At 42.2% G+C, this 18,422-nt stretch overlaps 1 protein-coding gene across 4 annotated transcripts in view; it reads right to left on the bottom strand.

The window, feature by feature from the left end:
- The window catches only part of LOC134358513 (CUGBP Elav-like family member 4), a 910,327-nt gene that overhangs the window by 160,174 nt on the left and 731,731 nt on the right, over positions 1-18,422 (bottom strand). The window lies entirely within an intron of this gene.

Genomic DNA, 18,422 nt, shown 5'->3' with positions numbered 1-18,422 from the left:
AGTGTATAGCTACCAACTGCTGATATCTGGGAATGTGCCAGAATTGGAAATGAAGGGGTGTAGACACCTTGAGAGGTGGTTGGACCATAATGGATTCCAGAGGTGGGGCAAGGACATACAATAGAAAAGAGCTGGGATGAATGTCCTGTTTCGAGGTGGCATAACTCTATGAGCAAAAAGCTTGAAAATATCATAGGGATCTTCATTGTTGCACTGGGAGCCAATATGGGTCAAGAGGTCAGCAGAAGAAAGTTTAGAGAACATAGAGTGTACTGTAGAAGATAGAGCAGTACAGCACAACACAGGCCTTTTGACACACAACGTTGTGCCAGCCTTTTAACCTACTCTAAGATCAATCTGACCTCTCCTTCATAAACCTCCATCATCCGTGTACCTACCTATAAGTTTTTAAAATGCTCTGAATTGATCTGTCTCCAACACCACCCTGACAGAGGATTCCACGTACCCACCACTCTCTGTGTAAAGAACCTACCTCTGACGATCTCCTTATATGTCCCTCCAATCACCTTGAAATTATGTCTCTATTTTCACTCTGGGAAAAAGTCTCTGGCTGTCCACTCTATCTATGCCTCTATCATCTTGTACATCTCTATCAAGTCTGCTCTCCACCTCCTTTGATCCAATGAGAAAATTCCTGGCTTGCTCAACCTATCTTCATGAGGCATGCACTCTAATCCAGGCAGCATCCTGCTAAATCTCCTCTGCACCTCTCTAAAGCATCCACGTGCTTCCTTTAATGAGGGAAGCATTTTAGATGAGCTTCACTTCACAAGAGATGCTCATTGAAAATATTTATCAGATGTGAGCAGCCCCTGTTGGACCATTCCAATTATGAGCTGATCATCACTAACTTTCCTCTACCTGTGTTAAGTGAATGGAGTAGACTTAAGCTATTAGGTCAGGAGCTTGTAAGTTGAAGGACGGTACCCGGTAAATGAGTACAAACTTCAGGCTGAGCACAAACAAGTTGCTGTACTGGTGGAGATATTGTTTGCCTGATGGGATTCCACCTTGCCCCTACCTTATACATTAAAGAAATTCTAAGTCATTTCTGAAATTTGTCCGAGTCCCTACTATCTAAACCCTGCAGTAAAAAAGTCTACTCCATTCACTTAACACAGGTAGAGGAAAGTTAGTGATGATCAGCCCATAATCACATGAAGAAGGAAGTGGTAGAGCCAACATTTAAGAGGCACTTGCAAAGGTCCTTGGAGCATTATGAGCTGAACATGGGAAACTGGGAGTAGCAGGGAAGGGATGCTGTGGTCAGCATGGACCAGTTGGGCCAAAAGACCTGCTTCCTTGCTGAATTAATTTACGACTGCAGAACTCCATGAAAAAGTTACATTATAAATGTTTACATAGCTAAGTACAATGGCCGACACATTGAGAAAGGTAATTAATGGTAACAATCTAAAAACTGAAATTTGTTCATAAAATTGCAAACTTACTGAATGCAATTCGATACCTTTCTAGGTGGGGCATCAACTCATTGTTATTAATCTTATGGCATAGTTAACACCGGGATGGCATGGTAGCATAGTGGTTAGCATTTTTACAGCACCGGTGATCGTGATGAAGGTTCAATTCTTGCAGCTATCTGTAAGGAATGTATGTTCTCCCCATCACCATGTGAGTGCTCCCATTTCCTCCCACATTCCAAAGATATATGAGTTAGTAAACTTGGGCATGATATATTGGCACTAGAAGCATGGTGTCATTTGCAAATTGCCCCAGCACATCCTTGGACTAACACACACAAGATGCTCGTGGAATGCAGCAGGCCAGGCAGCATCTATAGGAAGAGGTACAGTCGAAATTTCGGGCCGAGACCCTTTGTCGGGACTGAAAGATAGTAAGAGAGTTGAAAGTGGGAGGGGGATGGGAAGATTCAAAATGATAGGAGAAGACAGGAGGGGGAGGGATGAAGCCAAGAGCTGGAAAGTTGATTGGCAAAAGGGATACAGAGTTGGAGAAGGGGGAGGATCATGGGATGGGAGGCCTAGGGAGAAAGAAAGGGGGAGGGGAGTCAGGAGGAAGATGGAGAGCAGGCAAGGAGTGATTGTGAGAGGGACAGAGAGAGGAAAAAAAGATAAGGGATGGGGTGAGAACTTCCATTAATGCCCCTCCTCTCCTTCTCACCCCATCCCTTATTTATTTTTATTCCCCTCCCCTTTTTTTCTTCTCTCTGTCCCTCTCACAATCACTCCTTGCCTGCTCTCCATCCTCCTCCGGGCACCTCTCCCCCTTTCTTTCTCCCTAGGCCTCCCATTCTATGATCCTTCCCCTTCTCCATTTCTGTATCCCTTTTGCCAATCAACTTTCCAGCTCTTAGCTTCATCCCTCCCCCTCCTGTCTTCTCCTATCACTTCAAATCTCCCCCTCTCCCTCTCAAATCTCTTACTAGCTCTTCTTTCAGTTAGTCCTGACGAAGGGTCTTGGCCCGAAACGCCGACTGTACCTCTTCCTAGAGATGCTGCCTGGCCTGCTGCATTCCACCAGCATTTTGTGTGTGTTGCTTGAATTTCCAGCAACTGCAGATTTTTTTTTTGGTGTTTAAATCCTTAGACTATGCTGGTCGTTGATGCAAATGATACATTTCACTGTCTGATTTGATGTTTTGATGTGAACGTGACAAATGAAGCTAATTTCTCTTTAACAGCTCTGGAGATCTGTACAATGACCTGGAGCCAGGTAGGTGCGATTATAGTTAGCATAAGGAGCATGCTGATCACAATCACAAGAGATTCTGCAGATGTTGGAGATGCAGAAGAGCAAACACAAGGTGCTGGAGAAACTCAGCAGACAGCATCCACTTACCCTGCTGAGTTCCTCCAGCATTTTGTGTTTACTGATCCCAATGTCACTTGTTAATTCCAGGAAACACAGTATCCCAATTTGCAATTGTGTTATTCCTTCCAAAACTTTCTTTGTGTTTGCGAATCCTTTAAGAAACCAATCTTACAAATATCAGATCCATAGTTTGAGAGGAAAGCAGACTTTTGACTATTTCTTCTCATCCAAAAGCACTTTGTAGATATTTAAGTACTAATGAAGTATTGTCACGGCTGTACTGTAGGATTCCAGACTGGCCTCTACAGCCACCTAAGGACCCATCAATAGACAATCCCTCATACTTGACTCGAGTGATCGCACTGCTACTGGAGGAAGTCAGCTCACACACCCTGCAGAAACAGTAATATCTGAATGACAATTGAAACATGTAAAGGATCTGAGGTACAGCAGATTTGTTGTTTCTTTGTCCTCCATTCAATCTGTGTGTAATTTTCTTGTTCTCCCTGTGACTGCATGGATTTCCTTCAGATGCTCTGGTTTCTTCCCATATCTAAAAGACATGTAGACTAGCATGTTAATTGGGCACTGTTACAGTTCCTAGTGGGTAAGTGTGTGGTAGAACCTGGGGAGGGGGGAGGCTGGTGAGTAGCAGATGGGAATGTGGGGAGAGTGGATTGAGATAAGTGCAGATGGGTGCACATTCTCAATGGGCTGAGTGGCTTGTTTCCACTTGACTGTGATTTTTTTTGAGAGAAGTAAAGAAAAAAATTTTCACACAGTAAGTGGTGCAGGTTGCACTGAGAGTCTGTGTGTATAGGGCACATTCCCCAGTCAGGGTCAATGTGTGTGTGTGTGTGTGTGTGTGTGTGTGTGTGTGCGCGACCGTCCCCCAGTCAGGGTGAATGTGTGTGGGATTGCTCCCCAGTGAGATTCAGTGTGTGAGGGACAGCGTGTGTGAGAGCCTATCCCAGGGAGAATCAGAATGCGTGGGATTACCTCGCAGTGAAGTACAGTGTGTTTGGAACCCATCCTCTATTTAGGTTTATTGTGTCCGAGACTATCCAGTGAGAATCAATGTATGTGGGATCTAAATTCTAGTGAGAATTAAGATCTGCATCCCATTAAGAGTCAGAATACATGGGATGCATGCCTTACTGAGACAGTGTGTATAGGACCTATATCCCACTGAGATCTATACCCGTCTGCAGTAAAGTGAACTTTTGGTGAAAGTGGATAGCGAAGAAACCCTTGCCCCAGTGGTAATCATTGACAATGAATTCTGAGCCTTTGGGGCCTGCTCTCCATTGGGAGCACTGGAAAAAGTCAAGTGTCCAAAATGCAATGTAAGGATTTTCAGAAGGTGTTTGATTAAGTACTTCAATTTGTACATGTTAAGAGAATCAAGGGATATGGGTCAATGCAGGAAAAAGTCACTGAGGTAAAAGGTGAGTCATAATCCCATTGAATGGCAGAGCTGAATGGTCTAGTTCAGCATCTATATTTTATGTACTTAGCTGTTGGTGTTGAAGATCAGTTTTCCCCGTTGAGACAGATTCCAAGTAAGCAGAAAATCCTGGTTTATGTTTACCTGCCTATTACAAATCCTGTTATCCAACAAATTATGAAAAATCAACCGTCTGCTCTCCAATAAGCTGGCACCAATCGTCAAGTGGTTGCTATGGAGCTGTTTAAGTTTTGAACTCGGAATGAAGATGAGGTTCCTGTTGCTATGGTGGATTAGTATAATCTGAGCCACACAACAACTCAAAAAGCTAGCTGCGCCTGTCCTGTGGAGGATTTGAATGAACAAAACACCTTTCACATCTTGTGATCAGATTATACGTTATCCCGATGTTGAAAGTAATTCAGCTGAACACAACTGCAGGCAAGTAATATTTGTGATTTACCATTTTTTTTAAATTAGAGAGATTTTGAAACACACCTTAGGGAAAATTAAACTACATCACATCATCCCCATTAGATCCAGTGGAGATTTAACTGCTGTAAGTATGGATTTAAGGTCGGCCTGAACCCAGCAGAGTTTAAATGACCAAGAGGTGATCTCACTAAAACCTGAAGATTCAGGAAGGGATAGAAAGGTTAGGTACTGAGCATGCCCTGTGGCTGGAGAGTCTAACTTCAAAGCTTCATGGTAAGGGAACAATCATTCAGAATTCAGCTGAGGAGAGATTCTTCACTCAGTGGGGTAGGAACTAAGTGAATGATAAACTTTAAACCCAATGGCAATCCCGGGTGTGATAGTGAATGGGGTATAGGGGATAGCACATGATCTAATTGAGTGGTAGAACAGGGTTGAATGGTTGTATTGTTTGAACCTGCTTCTAATTCTTATCTTTGTCCTGCATGTTCAGTAGTCAATATTGACAAGTGTCAAAGATTGATAAAGGGTATCTGGGAACCAAAGACACACTGCCGAAATATAGGTTCAAAGGACCCAGGCAAAAAATAAAAGGAAAAATGCATAGTATTTTATTTGCACAAACACCAGAGGTTCCACTGATGGTGGAAATCTAGAATAGCATACACAAAATGTCAGCACCTGAGGAAGGGAATAAACAGTTGATGTTTTGGGTCACGGCCCTTCGTCAGGACAGGAAAGGAAAGGACAGAAGGAAGAATAAGAAGCTGGGGGCAGGGGGAGGGGTACGAGCTGACAGATGATAGGTGAGACCATTAAGGGGGAATGAAGTAAGAACCTGGAAGGTGATAGGTGGAAGAGGGAAAGGGCTGAAAAAAGAGGAATCTGATGGGAGAAGACAGTGGACCACGGAAGAAAGGGAGGGGGGATGATGGACGTGGGGAGAAGAGAATGGGTGAGAAGGTAACCAGAGTAGGGAATGGATAAAGAGAGAAGGGGGTATAGGGGGTAATTACCAGAAATTAATACTCATACCATCAGGTTGGAGGCTATCCAGACAGAATATGAGGAGTTAATCTTTCAACCTGAGTTTGGCCTATTTGTGGTAGTAGAGAAGAGAGTAGAGACAGACATGTCAGCATAGGAATGGGGCATTGAATTGAAATGGGTAGCCACCCAGAGATCATGCTGTTTGTAGCTGAGAGGGTGAATGTGCCTGAAGAAGTGGTCCCCCAATCTGCGTCAAGCTTCACCCATAGAGCGGAGGCTGCACCAGGAGCAACGGAGAGACCTGAAGACCCCCTGACAGACTCAAAGATGAAGGATGTTAGGGGCCCTGAATGTTGGAGAGGGAGATGTGAGGCAGGTGTAGCACTTGTCATGCCTGCAGCCAGGAAACAGTTCAGTGGATAGGGAGGAGTAGACAAGAGAATCACGTAGAAGCGTAATCAGCTTCTCCTGCTATGTGTAATGGAAACTTTACAATGTTCTTTGCATCGACTCTATGCCAGCATGGGTAATTGCATCATGACCACCAACACAACTATTACTAGCTTTCCATTTGTGCTTTGTTTAACCAGCTCTGCCACAGTGAGATTTGAAATCAAAATTCCATTTAACAGAGGCACAGGAGACTGCATATACTGGAATCTGGAGCAACACACAAGAAGATACTTGGGTAGTTCAGTCATCCTGTCCTTATGTTTGGATAGATTTCGCATCGTATTTTTCCTGAGAGTTTACCCTAACCACTTAATACTATTCAGGACAGAGCAGTCCATTTAATTGTGATCCCTTCCAACTCCTTAAACTTTCATTGCCTCCAATAGTGGTATTGTACATCTTCTACAAAATTCACAGCAATTATTCAACCAGGTCACTCTGACAGCACCTTTTCAAAGCTGTGACATCTTCCACCAGTGAGGAAAGGGAATCAAGTGCGGGGAAACACTGCCACCTACAAGTTAATGTCCAAGCCGCTTACTATACTGATCTGGATGAGCTTCACTGCCACTCAATTTACATCATGCAGTTAGTATCTACACCAGAATAAGAACAGAAATTGCCGGACCCACAGCAGGTTAGCTTGCATATGTGGGAAGACAAACAGTTGAAATTTCGGGTCAACACCAAAGTCCTGATGAAGGATTATCAATCTGACAAGTTAGCTCTGTTTCTCTTCCCAAAAATGCTACCTGACTTGCTGAGTATTCCCAGCATTTTATGCCTTTAAGATGATTGTGCTTCCAGGGAGAGGGGAGAGGAATAAGGAGGAAATTCTTCAGCCAGAGGCTGGTCAATGTGTGGAATTCATTGCAACAGTCAACTGTGGAGACCAAGTCATTGGATACATTTAAAACAGAGATTGATAGGTTCTTGATTAGCAAAGGTGTTGAAAGTTATGGGGAGAAAGCAGGAGAATGGGGTTGAGAGAGTTAATGAATTAACTATGCTGGAATGGCAGGGCAGGCTTGATGGCTAAATGGCCTATTTCAGCTCCTATGACTTATGATCTTATGGTCTTTTATTCTGTGTTTTTTTTTGTTTTTACCTTCACTCAATGGAATGCAATGGAAGAAGTGGCTCACCCCTACCTTTTCCAGGGGCAAATCGAGATGAAGAATAAAGACTTACTTTGTCCTTCTCAAAAAAAGGTCTTTCAAACCTGTTTCTGTCACTGATGCCTCCCGCAGACGGGGCAGTACTGCTGGATTTTCAGGAAATGCTGAGAGCTCTCTATCCTATCATCAGACAAAGCAGCCTGTAGAAGCACAAGGTTTATTTTAATTTCCTGTAAGGGCATTGAATTAGCGAGGCCTTTTCTGAGCAGTTCTCGTTAATTAAATGTTAGCTTGCACTTAGCATCTTTGGGACATTTCATCAGTTTGTGTCAAAACTGTCCAAGAGTGGATTTAGTGTTTGTCAAGGAAAATTAAGCATTTATTGACAAACTTAATAACATTAACCCTTTGAAGTGGAAAGTGGGAATCAAAATCAGGTATTATCACTGACATACTGTATGTCATGAAATTTGTTGTTTTGTGTCTGTAGTATATTGCAAGACATGAAAATTACTATGCATATTCATGTAATATTACAAAGAGTGTAAAGGACAGATCGGGTATTCAGAATGTTTGAAATTTATTGATTAAATATAAAAGATGGTATAAGTAATATTAACAATGAAACTATAAGAATGTGGTTAAAAAAAAACAGAAAATATTATTAAAATGTCCAACAGGGAAGGAAATCTACCTCCTTTACTTCATCTGATCTATTTACTCCGCATTGACCAATGCACCACCCCAGTTCAGGAGCAATTAGGGATGGGTAGTAAATGATTGTCAGTGGAAAACAGAGAAATTACAGAAAATTCATATTCAGGTTTATTTTATCGCATAATGAAACATATAATGAAATCTAAAGCTAAATCTAAGGAAGTGTGAATATTCAAGATTGAAGATATGAGATTCAATTTTATTTATCATGTGTACATTGAAACATACAAGTGAAATGCATTGTTTGCATTAACAATCAACATACCCAAGGTTGTGCAGGGGGGCAGCCCGCAAGTGTTACCACACATTCCGGTGCCAACATAGAATGCCCACAATGCTCGGCAGAATGATACTGAACACAACAAGCAGCAAAAGAACAAGTCAAAACAAGCCCTGTTCCTCCTACACACACACACACACACACTCTCTCTCTCTCTCCCCCTCTCTCTCTCTCTCTCCCCCTCTCTCTCTCTCTCTCTCCTCTAACCCCAAGGCAGTCTGTGTTCTTTGGCCTCCAGCAAACACAGATTCAGCCTCATGTTTGAGCAAGGACACAGAAACATTGGGCCTTCAAGTACCTCAGTGGACTCACAGAGAATATCTATCCTGCAGTACAGTTTCTACCTATCAAGCAGTTCCAGACTCTTTGCCTCTGCTGCTCATGGAAATCTGTCCAATGAACTAATCACACTTTTGTGAACAATTACTTAACTCAGATTCAGAGATGCAGATTATTGTCATATACACCAGAGTGCAATGAAATTCCTTGCTCACATGAAGCTCACACAGTACAGATGGTAAAAATAAATACAACAGTAACTACAATGTGGAGTGCAAACCAACAGAACAGTGCAAAGGTAGTCATGCATCTTGAAGTAGTGCAGAAAGAAACGTGAAGTGACAATAGCAGATTAACTGAGAGATGTAGCATTAAGAGTCTGAGAACATATATTTCTTTATTTTCCTGTATGCCTGCAAGAACATACATCTCAGGGTAGCATATGGTGACATATACTGTATGTATCAAATGTACTTTGACTTGACTTTAACTTTAGCAGTACCACTGAGAAGGGTATATGAGACAGGTGGATTGGTTCAGAAGTCTGCGAGCAGTGGGGAAGAAGCTGCTTTTAAGTCTGATCATCCAGGCTTTCAAGCTCCTCTATTTCTCCCAGAAGGTAGAAGAGGGAATGGCCGGGGGAGCAGGCATCCTTGACCATACAGGTAGACTTTCTGGTACTATTACTAATATTATTCTTAAAGTTACCATCTATTTGCTAAGGAATGATGGTCCTTGTTATTAACAGGACCTTCTCACCTTTTACTATGAGGCTTCCTCACTCCCACCAATAAAACAGTGCATAGAAATACTAACCTCCAGAGGCTCAGTTCTGTGAGCTGTGTGATTAAATTTCAATAAAAATCATCCACATATGGAAATTAGGGAATTATTGCAAGATCCACAAAGTCTATAATTTTCTTTCTATGCACTAATGCACTGAATCAATATGCAGCTTGCACAATGGCATATATTACGATGGTGGTGTAGAAACGCACCTTCTCTGTACTGATAAGACCATAAGACCATAATACATAGGAGCAGAATTAGGCTGTTTGCCCAGCTCTTCCATTCCATCATGGCTGCTTTATTATCTTTCTCAACCCCATTCTCCTGCCCTCTCCATGTAATCTTTAACCCCCTTACTAAACAAGAACCTATCAACATCCACTTTAAGTACATCCGATGATTTGGCCCAGCCATCTGTGGCAATGATTTCCACATATTCACCAATCTCTGGCTAAAGAAATTCCTCTTCTTCTCTGTTCTAAAGGGATGTCCTTGTATTCTGTGGCTGTGCCCGCTGGTCCTAGACAATTGGAAACATCATTTCCATGCCTACCCGATCTAGGCCTTTCAATATTTGATAAGATTCACTGAGATATTCCTCCATTCCTCTAAACTCCAGTGAGTAAAGGCCCAGAACCATCAAATGCTCCTTATGCATTAACCCTTACATTCCTGAGCTCATTTACGTGAATCTCCTCTGGACCTTCTCCAATGCCAGTACATCCCTTCTTCGATAAGGAGCCCAAAACTGCTCACAATACTCTGCACGATGATTCCCCAAGACCTTTTGCACCTCAAATTTCTGAATTTGCTCACTGTTAAGAAAATAGTGTATGCCTTTATTTCTTCTACCAAATTGAGTAACCACACTCTTCCCTACACTGTTTTCCATCTGCCACTTCTTTGTCCCTTTCCTAACCTGTCTCAGTCCTTCTGCAGACTTCCTATTTCCTCAACACTTGCTACCTATTCAACTACGTTTGTATCATCCGCTCTCATGAGGGCTATGTAATAGCAGGGGGAGCTACATGAGCAAATCCAACATTGGGAACTGCATCAGATATGCTAATCCCACTTCCCATCTCCACGTCTTAAGCCTCACGGTATGATCCATCTTACTTACTTCCAGATGCCTATCATTCACCCAATGAGAAAAATATATATTTTAAAAATTTTTCATTGAATGAAAAGGGAAGCTCCTTCACTTCTGATTTGTTGAGGTGGATAGAAAACAATGACAAAATCAGTTGGAAATTTCTCAAACAGAAGAATTCTGGATGGTCTTATGGTGGTGAGGAATGGAGTCAGTGAGCAAATGCCACATCAAGCCTTGTTCTTCAAACCACCCTCAGTCCCTCATGAAGTGTATAGATGCCATTTCATACACCTGAGGACAAGCAGTTAATTGTCAAACGATAACCCCGACAACACTCAGATCTCCACTTGTCACATACGTTTCTTTTATTTGTTGGTTCACAGCTTACTGCAAGCACTTGTTACAAATCATGAAATATCTCTGGAAAGGAGAGGAAGTTGGGAGACCACAACGCTGATGGGTCTGAAGTCACCTCAATGAAAGGCAAAATTCCTTCCTTGAAGAACATACGTAAATGAGTGAGTTTAAAAAAATGACAGTCCTATAAGCATAGCCATACAGCATGGAACTAGGCCATTAAGAAGACAAGGTTTTGTCCCAAAGTTAGTCACTTGAATTTCTGTGGTTGCTATGATAAGGTTGAAACACATATTCAAAATCAAAGGACCTGAAGTCCTGCTGTTAGCTCAGTAACCGAACTGCTGTGCTACCACATCCTTCAGCTTTTCAGGCAGAAGTGTAACGACAGGTAGTCTTGGTCTTCATCTACTTCTTCACCAATATTTTTTAAATTTAATCTCAATGTTATCAACTGATTTTACAGTCTTTTGCCTAAGTTATGCTCTCTTCTCACTGCTGCCATCAGGAAGAAGGTACAGGAGCCTCAGGACTCACACTACCAGTTTCAGAAACAGTTATTATTACCCCTCAAACCTCAGGCTCTCGAAGCAAAAGGGATAACCTCACTCAACTTCACTTGCCCCATCACTGAAATGTTCCCATGACCTATGGACTCACTTTGAAGGACTCTTCATCTCAGGTTCTCGATATTTATTGCCTATTTATTTACTATTATTTCTTTCCTTTCGTATCAGCGCAGTTTGTTGGCTTTTGCAGATATGTTGAACCATCACTTTGGTGAGGTCTTTCATTGATTCTATTATAGTTATTATTCTATTATGAACTTATTAAGTATGCCTGCAAGAAAATGAAGCGTAGGATTATATATGGTGACATATATGTGCTTCGGTAATAAATTTACTTTGAACTTTAGAATCTTAGGTCCAATTCTAAATATTAAATTTTATCATTCTGTATGAAAGATTTAGTCAAATTGTACAGGTTTAATCTCTTATCTGAAAAATTATATACTGCCAAATGTATGCCAACTAGAATCAGTAGTTTGAATCCAGTCATAGCAGGTTGCCATATGAGGAGAAAATATGGATATGATGAGTCTGGATTTTCTGAAGGAATAAGAGAAGATTTAATCAGAATTCACAAAATTCTTAAAGGCCTCCAGGGGATAAATATGAGGTATGATGTTATCCCTGGCTGAGGAGTCTAGAATCAGAACAAAAGTCTCAAAATAGGCTAGGCTATTTAGGATAGACATGAAGAGAATGGTTTACATTCAAAAATTTTGAATCTTTGGAACTTTCTTTGGTATCGTTTTAGAATCTTTGGTAAATCTTTGGAATTCTCTCCCACATCAGGCTGTGGGAAAATCTCAGTCTCTGAATTCATGTAAATGCAAATCAACAAATTTCTGCATATGAAGGCATTCAGTGGATATGGACATAGTGCAGGAAATTGATATTGAGTAGAACTTCAGACCTAGAGTCATACAGCACAGAAGCAGGCCTTTCGGCCCAACTGCTTCATGCCAACCAAGATTTCCATTTAAGTGAGTCTCATTTGCTTGCAGTTGGTCCACATCCCTCTAAACCTTTTCTATCCATGTATTTTCTAAGTATCTATTAAATGTTAATATACCTTCCTCAGCCACTTCCTCTGGCAGTTCACTGCAAATATGGACCACCCTCTGGGTGAAAATTAATTTATGTAATTCCAGACTGCGCTGAAAGAGAAACTCAGCAGGAGTATATTTAAATGACAGAATGAATATTAACTTGGCAATGTGAGTCCGTATCTCATTCTACCGTACATGATATATTTTTCTGCTCCCTCGCCTGCAACTGTGTTCTGAGCAGCTACACCTCTCACGTATATCAACAAAATTTGATGCAATCTTCAAAGTTCCTCTGAGATTGAAAAGTGTGTAACTCAGTCCATCTGGCATGAGTCAATACTCATACACTTCAGAAAAGTTTAGCAATATCTCAATAAAAACAAGAGATTCTGCAGATGATGGAATTACAGAGTAACACACAAAATGGTGGAGGAACTCAGCAGGTCAGGCAGCATCTATGGAGAGGAATAAAGAGTTGATGTTTCGGGCCGAGACCTTTCTGTCCTGATGAAGGATCTTGGCCCGAAACATTGACTCTTTATTCCTCTCCATAGGTGCTGCCTGACCTGCTGAGTTTCTCTAGCATTTTGTGTGTGTTGCTCTGACAATATCTCAGTAACGTCATAAATTAGGGACAACCTTGTAGTTGAATGAGGTATCTCCACCTGTCAGAGAAATCCAGGACACTACCTTCACCAATAAGGTCAATACACTATGTCCTTAATGGTTACATTAAAGAGCTAGAGAGTTCTCCAGTCGATCTTTAATCTTCAACCAATATCACTGGTAAAACAAATAATCTGATCAGTAAACATTTTTTTAAAAAAGTAGGTGTTGGAACTCTGAAATATAAAAAAGAAAACAGGCAGAATCTGTGGAAAGAGAATAATTGATGGTTTGGATCCAGAACCCTTCATGAGAACATGGAAAAATATTAGTTTTAGGTAGTACAGAAGGTGAGGAGGGGATTAGGTGGAAGAAAGGTAATAACTCTGGTGGGGTGCGGCCAGATCAATTAATGTGGCAGTTAAGATAAATTTATGCTTAGTCAGACAAACTTTAACCGGCTTTGCTTTCCACAGATGCTGCCTGGTCTGGTGAGCATTTCCAGCATTTTATCTTTTTTTTTATTTCTAATTCTCTGGGCTTCTTTTCTGACTCACCCTCTCATAAAATTATCTCAAAGCAGGATCATTGTACATTCCCAGAAATTAGTTCCAGTGTGATTTGTTCCATATAAGAACTTGTTCCTCGTCCCCTACGAACTTTAAACTCAAAACCTAGGACTCAACCAGGAGATTCCATTCAGGGTATGCATTTAGTGGGAAAATGCTTTCTTTCAGACGAGACATTAAATCAAGTTTGCATTTACATTCAGGGTTGTGGATGTGAATGACCTGAAAGTACTTTTGATATTTTTTGCAGACTAATTGTTGGGAGATTAGTTACATTTCTTACTTATTTATAAGACATGGGCAGAGCTGACATTTTTCCTGTCTCACACTGCCTGTGAGAAGGTGGTGGTTAGCTGTCTTGTGGAACTGCTGCGGTCCCTCTGATGATGTTAAGCCTGTACATGTAAGCCCTCCCACTCCCCATCCAGCTGATTGGAGTCTCCTGTCACTCATTTCTAGCTCATCACCTGCAGTCTATTTAAACCCAGCTCTCATCCACAGTCCTTGTTCACTCATATGAAACTGCTTGCCTCAATTATTTTGCTCCTAGCCTTTGGTGCCCTGCCAAGTTAAGTATCTGTTCTCCCAAGTTTTGTGGGCCCTCGTGGCTTGTTATTTTACAGTTTATTAATAAAGTCATCAATCATAGCTAAATTGTCTCAGCTGTTCTGCATTTGGGCCAAGCCTCCTAACATTTCTTGCTATGACAAGTGAACAGGCAATTGACCCAGGAGAGCTTGCTTGCCTGAAAGAAGTCATCCATTGACATGAACACATGATCCAGAAGCTCCAGTCAACCTGCTCCCTCAGAGCCCTGGATTTGGGCGCCTGAACACTTTGATGGATCCCCAAGTCGATACCACAATTCCTGTCCCACTCTGTCTTACACTTTGAGTTCTGTATTCTCCAGGCCAGGCTCTCTCCTAACTGTAAACACGAGGAATTCTGCAGATGCTGGAAATTCAAGCAACACACAATCAAAGTTGCTGGTGAACGCAGCAGGCCAGGCAGCATCTCTAGGAAGAGGGTCTCGGCCTGAAACGCCGACTGTACCTCTTCCTAGAGATGCTGCCTGGCCTGCTGCGTTCACCAGCAACTTTGATGTGTGTCTGTCCTAACTGTGTGAGCTCTGACCTAGGCCACCAATAAATGAGCCAGCAAAACCACCATCTGCAATAGATATGAAGATTTTACCCGTGGCATTTTGACTACCTGGGAAATGTAAGAGAGGCCGTGGATTGGATACTTTGCCTGTATCAAGGCTCACACCCGGTGCTAGATTACACTGTAGAACTCTAGACACGCTGGGTGGAGTGCAGCTGGAATGCAGAAGCATTGCTGGTTTATTACTATCACAGCCTCTCGGACTGCTTGAAAGATGAACGATCTACTCAGGAGGTGCCCACCGACCTCAGAAGCATCATCACACTGGCTCTCCGAATTGACGGGTGCTTTATGGAACAACTCTCCAGATCACCAGCCGGAACACTAGTTCCTTTCCTCGGGCCATTTCAGGTGGCAGGACACTCATCGCAAACACCTCCAGAAACCAGACAGCTAAGGAGAGCGCCATTAATTCACACCCACTCCCCCACCAAGAGCATGAGCACCAATGGAGAAACAATGTGTACACTTACTGCATAGCCACCAATCACCCATACATCAAATGCCCACAGTATCTGGGAAAGCGGTGCCACCAGATAGGGATGAGGTAAGATCCCCCTCGCCCTTTGTTCCAGAACTTTAGCCCAACTCACTCTCTCTCTGTCCTCCATACCCCGATAGCTCGATGCACAATGGAGGCGCTGGTGGATTCCAGCACAGCAGGCAACTTTCTAGACCAGATTCTGTGTGTGCAGCTTGGACTCCCTACCGAACCTATCTCTCACCTCTTCTGCATCATGGCCATTAACAGGTGTCCTTTCGTGTCTGAGATGGTTGGTTCAGGCACATGAGCATCAGAGAGCGCTGTGAGTCCATCCGGTTTCTCCTGATTGATTCACCCAAGTTCACTTTTAGTTAAACGGAGGCCAGCGCAGCCGCTATGCCACCTCACTGTGCAATCGACCTCCGCCCAAGCACCACCCCTCCCCAAGGTCATCTGTTCCCTCTCTCCCCTCCTGAGACCCCAGCTGGTGCAGGATTTCTTTCTGTCAAAAAGATGGTGGTCTTCATCCCTGCATTGACCACTGTGGACTCAACAAAATCACCAATAAGAACCCTTACTCTCCGCTTGATGAATAGTGCATTCAAAGCACTCCACAGGACCCAGATGTTCACCAAACTGAATCTACATTATGCATACGAATGGATCTAATCCACCAACGAGGTGAATGGAAGACAACACTCTTAACACCCACTGGCCACTACGAATACCTGGTGATGCCTATTGGACTTTCCAACAGTCAATAGGCAGTTGTTTCCCAAGCCTTCATTGTTGGAGTTGCTCCAAAACATGCTACACCAACATTTGTTCATCTACCTCAATGATATCATCATCTTTCCCAAGAACGTCCATGACCACATTTGTCACATTTGTTCAGTCCTTCACTGTCTTCTCAATAACCAACTCCCTCATGGTCACATCTACCTTCCACATGTCCTGCCTTGAGCCTGTTGTTTATGGACCACTCAACTCACCCAAGCCTGCAACTCTGGGAAATAGGATGCTGGAAGATGGTGCAGTGTACACGATTCACTGGTTGATGGATTCACATTGTCGAGAAAATGAGGTATGCAGTACCAGGTTGATTGAGAAGACTATGGCCCAGAGTAGAGATCGTGGGTGCTGTCCAGTTACATCTTGGATCTATCGCTCATTGAGAGTTCCACTGGACCCACCCAGATCATCCTAGGCCGTTGGGGGCTGGCTGTAATTGGGGGAGCATGCATTTTCACCTTGAATGCATGCCCTCTAAAATTAGTAATTTCAATCCTGAGAAAAAGATACTGATTGTCTATCCATGCCTCACATAATCTTTCAGTTGCCTCTTCAGCCTCTACTCCCTGTGTTGTTGATGTAGTTGTACAACCTGTATTATTCTAGTTTTACCTTTATGTTTCTGGTGATGCAAGCACGCTAGAAAATTTCAACGGTGGCATCACTACATGTAGATAAGACCAAGCAAAGACGGCAAATATTTTTGCTTATAAACCGTCGACAAATTGGATACTTTTGGAAAAATATACTGCAAATTGGATCACTATTGCCACTATCGACTATTCTATATCAATCAAATTAATTCTCTTTCTATTTCCCAGATACTATTGGAGAACTTGATTCAAGTCTCAGTTGCTGGCAACCACTAGATTAGTAGATAAGTAACTCAGATACAGTGCTACGCTTCCTTTCGGCTCACCAAAAAACTGCAGAGAGTTGTGGACATAGTTCAGCACATTATGGAAACAGGATTCTCTACATTGAATCTATATGTTTCCCACCGCCTTGGTAAAGCAGCCAACTGAATCAAAGACTCTACACAACCTGAACGTTCTCTGTTCACCCCATTCTCATCAGGCAGAAGGTACAGAATCCTGAAAGTATGTACCAACAAGCTCAAGGACAGCTTTTATCATGCTGCCATAAGATTACTGAACGGCTTTCGAGTACAAAAGATAGACTCCTGACTTCACGATCTATCTTGTCATCGCCTTCATGTCTACCTGCACTGCATTTTCTCTGTAACTGTACCACATTGTACTGGATTTTGTTATTACATTTCCCTTGTACTACCTCTATGTAGTGATATGATGAAACGTTCTGTATGGATGGCATGGAAAACATAGCTTTTCACTGCTTCTCGATACATGTGACAATGATAAACTAATTTATCAATATATTCCATTATCATTGTATGAAGGGGCTACTAGAAGGAAATGCATTTGGAGAGTCTGTAGCAAGTGTAGTGCCACAGGTATTGTTGTAGGGATCTTTGCTGTATGCAATGTATAAATAATGATTTGGGTGATCACTTAAGCTGGGAAGGGAATGATTTAACAGGAACTTGGATAACTATTTTACACCGAAGGTGGTACATACTCTATGTGGAATGACCTGCTGGAGGAAGGGGTTGAAGTATGCACATTAACACCATATAAAAGACTTTTGGACTTTGGACAATCCCATGGATTAGGAAGCTTTGAAGGTTATGGGACAAAGGGTAAAAAAATAGGATTAGCTTCAATGGGACACCTTGGGCAGAAGGACCAGTCTCCATGCCGTATGACACAATGAGAATGTGGGAGTTAGGGACTGATAAGATTGCAAATGACATGAAAACCAATGAAAAAGTAAATAGCGAAGAAGGTTGCTTAAATATACAGAAGAACATAGATTAAATGGAAAATTGGACAGAGCAGTGGCAGGTGGAATTTAATCCAGACTAGTGCAGAAGTAATGCATTTTAAAAGTCATATTATGGTTGGACATTGAATGTAAATACAAGGACCTTTGTAGTGTTGATGTACAGAGAGTCCTTAGGATGCAAGTCAATATCTCATGTGGGCACAGATATGGATTGTGTAGTGAAAAAAGCATTAGTTATATTTTTCTTCACGGGTCAAGGCCTTGAGTAGAAGAGTTGGGACATACGTACTGCAGTTGTACAAAATATTAGTTGGACTGCACCTGGAGAACATTTCTGGTTGCCACACTACAGGAAAGATGTGTAGCGATGGAGACAGTGCAGAGGATGTTTGCCTGGAGTGGATGGCTGTAGGTATAAGGAGAGATGGAATAAGCTGGGTTTATTCCCACTGGAATGAGGAGTGAAGTTATTGAGGCTTACAATTTACAAATAGTACATGTAGGATAGATAGTCAGAATATTTTTCCAAAAATATTCTAAGGAATATTTTT

This window comes from Mobula hypostoma, chromosome 18, assembly GCF_963921235.1.
Source record: "Mobula hypostoma chromosome 18, sMobHyp1.1, whole genome shotgun sequence".
Lineage (NCBI taxonomy): Eukaryota > Metazoa > Chordata > Chondrichthyes > Myliobatiformes > Myliobatidae > Mobula > Mobula hypostoma.
Note: the sequence above shows the minus strand (reverse complement) of the source record. Positions and strands in the feature narration are given on the sequence as shown.